The sequence below is a fragment of the Schistocerca cancellata genome, chromosome 3 (assembly GCF_023864275.1).
Source record: "Schistocerca cancellata isolate TAMUIC-IGC-003103 chromosome 3, iqSchCanc2.1, whole genome shotgun sequence".
In the NCBI taxonomy this organism is placed as follows: domain Eukaryota; kingdom Metazoa; phylum Arthropoda; class Insecta; order Orthoptera; family Acrididae; genus Schistocerca; species Schistocerca cancellata.
This window is the reverse complement of record NC_064628.1, coordinates 903,156,954-903,163,237: the sequence shown is the minus strand read 5'-3', so window position 1 is coordinate 903,163,237 and position 6,284 is coordinate 903,156,954. Positions and strand designations below refer to the sequence as shown.

Here is a 6,284-nt window from a genome sequence, read left to right as displayed (position 1 = left end):
TGTAGACTAAGCAACTTTATTACAAAAAAATGTAGTAAATATTTTGATATAATGGGCACTGATTTTTCACTTCAGTTTATTAATAATTATCAGCGTGTTCTACCTAAATTGACTCTAACGTGGACTCTTCGCCAAGGAAATCTTGACTAAACATGCAATGCTATAATGTGACATAAGGAAGTGTTTACCGCAATTTTATTATATTACTCATTACCTGTCACTTCTACAAAAGCCGAAAGACTTTCAATAAAATAGAAATAATCAAAACTTATTTAAGGAATAGTATGGGCCAAGCTTAGCTCCGACATTTGGCACTCATAGCAGTAGAAAACAAGGCCGCATTAAGTCTTAAATTTAACGGCACTTATCGATAATTTTGCAAAAACTAAAGCCACAGAAAAAGATTGTAAAATAAAATTGTCTACTTCGTTTTATTCTCCACGTATATTATTTACTGTAATCTACTATACCTACGAAAACATGGCCTCTGAATCCGAGTTTACCGACAATTACCGATCGGATATCGTAGCTCTAAACGAGATCTGACTGATCGGTATGGCGCACTGAGCTCACAGCGCACTTAATTTACCAAGAGTTAGGAGCAGACACTGACGGCAGCCCGCCTCCCTGCACCTCTTTGCCTCCACGAACGCGCATGTCCTGAGTTAACTGTTCCTAGAGTGCTTCGCTATGTTTTCTTGACTGAGTAATACTTCATTGTTTATTTATCATTAGCTTCTGTTTCCGTCTGCACTTCTTTCACCTAGTATCGCTCGACACAATGATCCCACGGGATCCTTTTATCGTTATGAAAGTATCCTGTGCCCTACTCAGTTCGAACTATATCCATATCCAGCCAGTAGTTTTTGTGTGGAAGCACAACAAACGTACTTAGCAAGTGCGATTAAAGATTATCTGCTGCGTTACTCATAATAATTTACTTAGCAGTAAGTAGGTTTGCGTTATTATGCCATGAAGTGGGCGGCATGGAACTGATGATGATGATGATGTAGTTTTGCATATGAAAAGTATTTAGTTTAGTTTAAACAGAGCCCCCAATTTGATTTTTGCCCCAGGACCCTTCGTTACATAGGTACACCATTGGCTTCAGACAATGTTCATCTTTGAAACGAGCAAAGCCACAGAACCTCCTGTTACGTATACGTAAGTAAAGGCACGTTTCAGTGGGAATGTTCACAAACTGAAGCAAACTTCCCAGCATACTGTCTAGCTTTACTTACGTCGTATTTCCCATGTCATCTACTTGCTCTTTCATTCTCATAATATTGTCTGTAAAATAAATAAATCACTGTACAATTTGAGGATACTTCACGACAGTGTACCTGTTATAGCGTTCGTACAATTGTGAGAGAACGTCCACGTAGTTAGGCTCTTTCATAGTTCCACTTCATAATGTTGCCGCATGTCAGTGCCGATATGAAGCTCGCGTGAAGTTATGTTACTAGATGATACAGGCTACATCTTCCGCCTACTTGTCATGATTGTTATGTTTATACCACAACGCTTGACATATTACTCATTCTTTAGTACATCTTTGGAATCGTCATCTCTGCCCCATATGTGCTCTACATGGGCTGTCAAAATCGTCGAATTGACTATTCCCGAGTGTGGTCTGTACAAGAATGAAGCCTTCCACCAGCAAGCAAGAAACCTGCCGAAACAACGCTGGAGTTTCCATGTAAACAGTATGAAATAGAGATAATTTGTCCCCTTGCCTCGTCGTTATATCGGTAAAAGTGAAAATAATCGACTTTATATACCGTCATGAGAACACCCTTTAAACACCATGCTTCAATTATAATATGACCGGGTCTGCGCGAACGCAGTCCCGACTACCAAAAATTATGCACCCGAGTTACCCACATTAGGGGTAATCGCAGGGGTCAGCCCAACCGAAGTGCAATGGAAGAGCCTCGTCCTGGAGGAACCGCCTTCATGATCACGGTATCCCCTGTGCCAGGTAAGTATGCTTTACAGTTTTTTTTTTTTTTTTTTTTTTTTTTTTTTTTTAGCACATTTCATTCCCTTCTCGGATGGAGAAGGGCGGGCTGTTTTAGAGCATGCGATGGGCTCTTTTCAGCCATGGGTTTTGGTAATTCTGTTTTGGCACAATTTATTTTGTTTGTTGCTGGGGTGCTGGGGAAGGGGTGGATATCTCCCAATTGGGAATTTATTTGCAGGAGTTTGTTGGGGACAGTTCCGGTATTCACCTTAGCGGCCAAGGAAAACCTGCAAAACCCGGCCAGAACTGCTTGTCATGGACCTTCTCTTTATTTTCCGAGACGGAGCCGCCATTGTAGTTGGCGCTGCCGTTCCCGGTGGGCAAGGGCGGCTTCGTGTTCCGCCTCTCGCTCTCTTCTTCTTCTTTCTTCTCTCACTCTGAGGTCCTCTACCTCTGGGGAGGGAGAACTCGGAGTGAGAGGTTTGCTGCTCGTTGTCGTCTCGATTTTGTGCAGCTTCCATGGAGACCTGGTGGGCTCCGTGGCTGCCACCTCGGTTTGCGTGCCGATGGACGCCGCATCCGTCGTCTCGGTTTGGGCGCTTCGATGGCGCTTGCACCGTTTGGACGACGTCTGGGTGCCCTCATCGACACGCACGTTGGCTTCTGTGGGGATGGTTGAGGCGCCGTCGGTGGTCTGACTGGCGCGGTTGATTACCATCCTCTTCTTCTTTGTGGTGGTGTCTTCGGTCTGCGTGGCCGCGGACGCGCTGGTGTGTGCCGTCGGCCCATCACATTGAAGGCGGAGAGCCAAGGCTTCCCTCAGCAGGTGGCAGGCAGCCTCCATCTCCGCGTGGAGGGCCATCCGGAAGCGTGACTCCGCTTCCTCCATCAGCGCGGCGATGTTGTCCACACCGCTGCTGCCTGCTGAGTGGCGTCCCTCCTGCTCGCGCGAGGGCCCCCCCCCCACCACCTCTGCCACTGGCGGGTGGAGGGGCCGGCCGCGCGTTGTGGCGAGGCGCTGCCGCTTTGTTCGGCGACTCGGGGGTTTCAGCGCTGGCGCGCTTCCGCCTCCTCCTCCTTCTCCTCTTCTTCGCTGTCGGCTTCTCGCGGCGGCCGTCTTCTGTGTGGGCAGAAAATGCCCGGCAGCCACGCCAGCTGGCAACATGGTCGCCGCCACAGCGAACACATGTTGGCTTCTCGTTTCGAAGCAAAGTGCACTCGCGGGTGTCGTGACCAACACCGCATTTGGCGCACTTTGCTTCGAAGCGGCAGTGCTTCGCCACGTGGCCCTCCCTCTGACACTTAAAACACTGGGGTTTCGTGTCGAGGTCAGGCGGAAGTGGCTCGATCGTAACGTCGAAACCTGCTAGGGTGGTTAACCCGCAGATTCCGACGTCTTTGCCTCCTTCCCGGCTGGAATCTTCCTGGGGCGACTCGACAGCCAGGATGAAGAGTGGCGGCCTACTCCTGTTCGTCCTGTTGTGCAGCTTAACTATGGCCTCATAGTTATGCTGCAACAGGACTTTGCGCACCGATTCCGCCGTCATGATCCACGGTAGCCCCCTCAGTAGGACCTTAAGAAGTGGTTTACTCTTCTTTGGTCCGCTGTAGGTAGGTGGCTCCATGAGGTACGCCTTCAGCCGGTCGCAGAGAATCTTACGATCCTCCTGCGAACGTGGCTGGATGGACAGAGTGGCCTCGTTGTCCAGCATCTGCACTGTTGGGTGGTAGCGTAGTTCCATTGCCACCTCGTCGTAAGTCTCCACCCAGTCTCGACCCGTGTAGCGTATGCACACAGGGAGAACTTGGGCGGAGGGTCGACAAGGTGATGGTGCTACCACCTCTTCTTCTGCGTGTGTGGTCGGTGCGACGGAGCAGCTGCGTCGATCTGAAGAGACGCTGCGCTCACTGCCGTCCGATCGCAGAAAGTCTGCGCGAGTTGGCATCTTTGCGGGAGAGTTGCGCTTCCCGCGTTTCCCTTTGCCCATGGCGAGTGCGGCGTCTCTACACGACAATTTGCTTTCGGCAACACGACAATCTTGCCGAGACGCGCACACTCACCACGGAACCGCCCTCTCTAACTCTTCACGCGGCAGTTACGGAGCGCCCTACTACATGCACCCGCACGCCACCGCTGCCCAACTCGGAATGCTTTACAGTTGGAAAACGCTTAACTTTATGTCATACAGGATACATCAGACGAATCGAGCGCGTATAACTGTACATATTATCCGTGGCCCCACCTGCAATAGGCAAGAGCCGATAACGTTACAGAAATAGTTTTCAGTTTCCACAAAGCTGTTCCATATCATCTGGGATGGGATAACTGCTAGTTCCATTTGATACAATAGACCCTAGCTGTTCGGTCGAATTGGACGGACTAGTTCCGTTCTGTGGCAGCAGATGGCTCCCAAATGAAGGCAAGCATAGAGAGAGAGAGAGAGAGAGAGAGAGAGAGAGAGAGAGAGAGAGAGAGAGAGTGTGTATTTCTGGTGGGGCATCACGTGACCATGTGTAGCCGTGCGGCATGTTGTTGAGAGGACATACTGAATTGTACTTAGAGCAATTGTTTTATCATATCCCACACAGATAAAGGATGCAAATAAGGAAGCAGTTCTTGGCAAAATATCATTTCAAAATTAGACTCCACAGCTCGAAGTACCATAAAATTTTGCTAAGGGGTGACTTTGACATTTTTTTTTTTTTTTTTTTTTTTAAATTCGTAAGGGAAAGTATTCCGCAGGATGAGATATGTGATTATTCGCAAATTACCACATTCTGTGCATAGAAGTAAAGTAGCGAAGATAATAATGTCTCTGAGTACGATCGGTAACATTCTTTCGTTATCCACACGTACAGAGTGTTAGTGTTGTGATTGATTTTCTGCGGCTTCTGAAATCGCTCGTGTCACTGAAAACGGTTTTTACTGCAGTGAAGTTTAATGAGATTTGTTCCCAGTCAATTGAACAGGCGTTCCCACGTTATCTGCAAAATTACATTTTGTGTAGGGATTGTACGGCAATGTAGCAGAAGTCAATGAATACAATATTACCGGTATATGCGCAAAATGAAACGAAAAATACACAATGCTGTGAACAATATAAACACAAGATAAAAATATTATATACATTGGTATACAGATTACATCATATATAATATAATACATCAAACAATGGAAAATCCAGGTTGGAATAATGACAATATTATGAAAATCATAGATTGCTATGGGTAGCAATCTATCCTTTTCATAGTATTGTCACAGTATAATACACTTTCAACTCCTTTTCGTACAATACTGAGAGTAGCTGGCACATTGTGAAGGCTTTATTTCTGTCTTGTGAGATGATTGTGAATATCACAGTTTGGAAGCGATTTTTGTTGTTGATTACAAATCGTCAATTAGATGTACTGACTTGTGAGTGTCAAAATCCCAAGTGTCTTGAGCAGGTGCCTACAGCATCTCCTATTTGAAACACCACAGATCAATTTCACAGCTCGTTTTCGTTTACAAATGTTTTCAACTTTTTGCAGAATTTCCCCAGAATATTGTATCATACATCAGAGAGTGAAAATATACAATATACGAAAATATTATTGTTTCCCCATAAAGATAGGGCAAAATACCTTAGTTCCTCTAGAATTTCTTTTGTGAGACGGAATATTGCCCCTCTGTGGATGAACAATTTTTGTGTTAGGTGTTCATATAGCCTGTTGTATACTTACCTGGCGGAAGAACTGGCAGCAGAGAGATTTGCAAATACATATTACTTGTTTCTCATCACATTTGTGTATTGGCGCACTCTAGCATGTTTTAATCTATTAGAAAATGCTATAGTTATCATAGAATGGTAATCAGTGAAATGTTAGTAGAGTATTTCAATGAAAGCTATCTAAATGTAAGTGCTTCAAAGACGGCAATAAAGGAATTTAACACGAGGAAACAAAATTTGGTATGACATTATTCAAAGGAAATTACATTATAAAAAAAGGAAAAATGGATAAAAGTCTTTGGAATCATACAATCCAGGACAAACTCTAATGGGACATGCATACAGAGTCCTTAGCCTGTAAGCCGTCTAAAGAATGTATTTACTTTAAGCATGGCTAGCAAATAATATAAGAATGTGTGTATGGTAAAAACTGCTTGTGGTAGGTGGATACACATAGAACATTATATTGCTCATTAAAACAATAAATCCAAATTTCATCTGTGACCTGCACCAGCATGATAAAACACAAAAATTCAGAAACCATGTAAACAGTCAGAGAACAACTTGATATGAAAAAAATGCTCTTCATGCTGGACTGAAGCTAGCCAATG

At 45.1% G+C, this 6,284-nt stretch overlaps 1 non-coding gene across 1 annotated transcript; it reads right to left on the bottom strand.

Annotated features, from left to right (window-relative positions):
* Positions 1-1,826: 1,826 nt before the first annotated feature.
* LOC126178477 (U1 spliceosomal RNA) lies at positions 1,827-1,989 on the bottom strand. The gene has a single exon (XR_007536374.1). It is a non-coding gene; the product is annotated as a U1 spliceosomal RNA (small nuclear RNA).
* Positions 1,990-6,284: the final 4,295 nt, after the last annotated feature.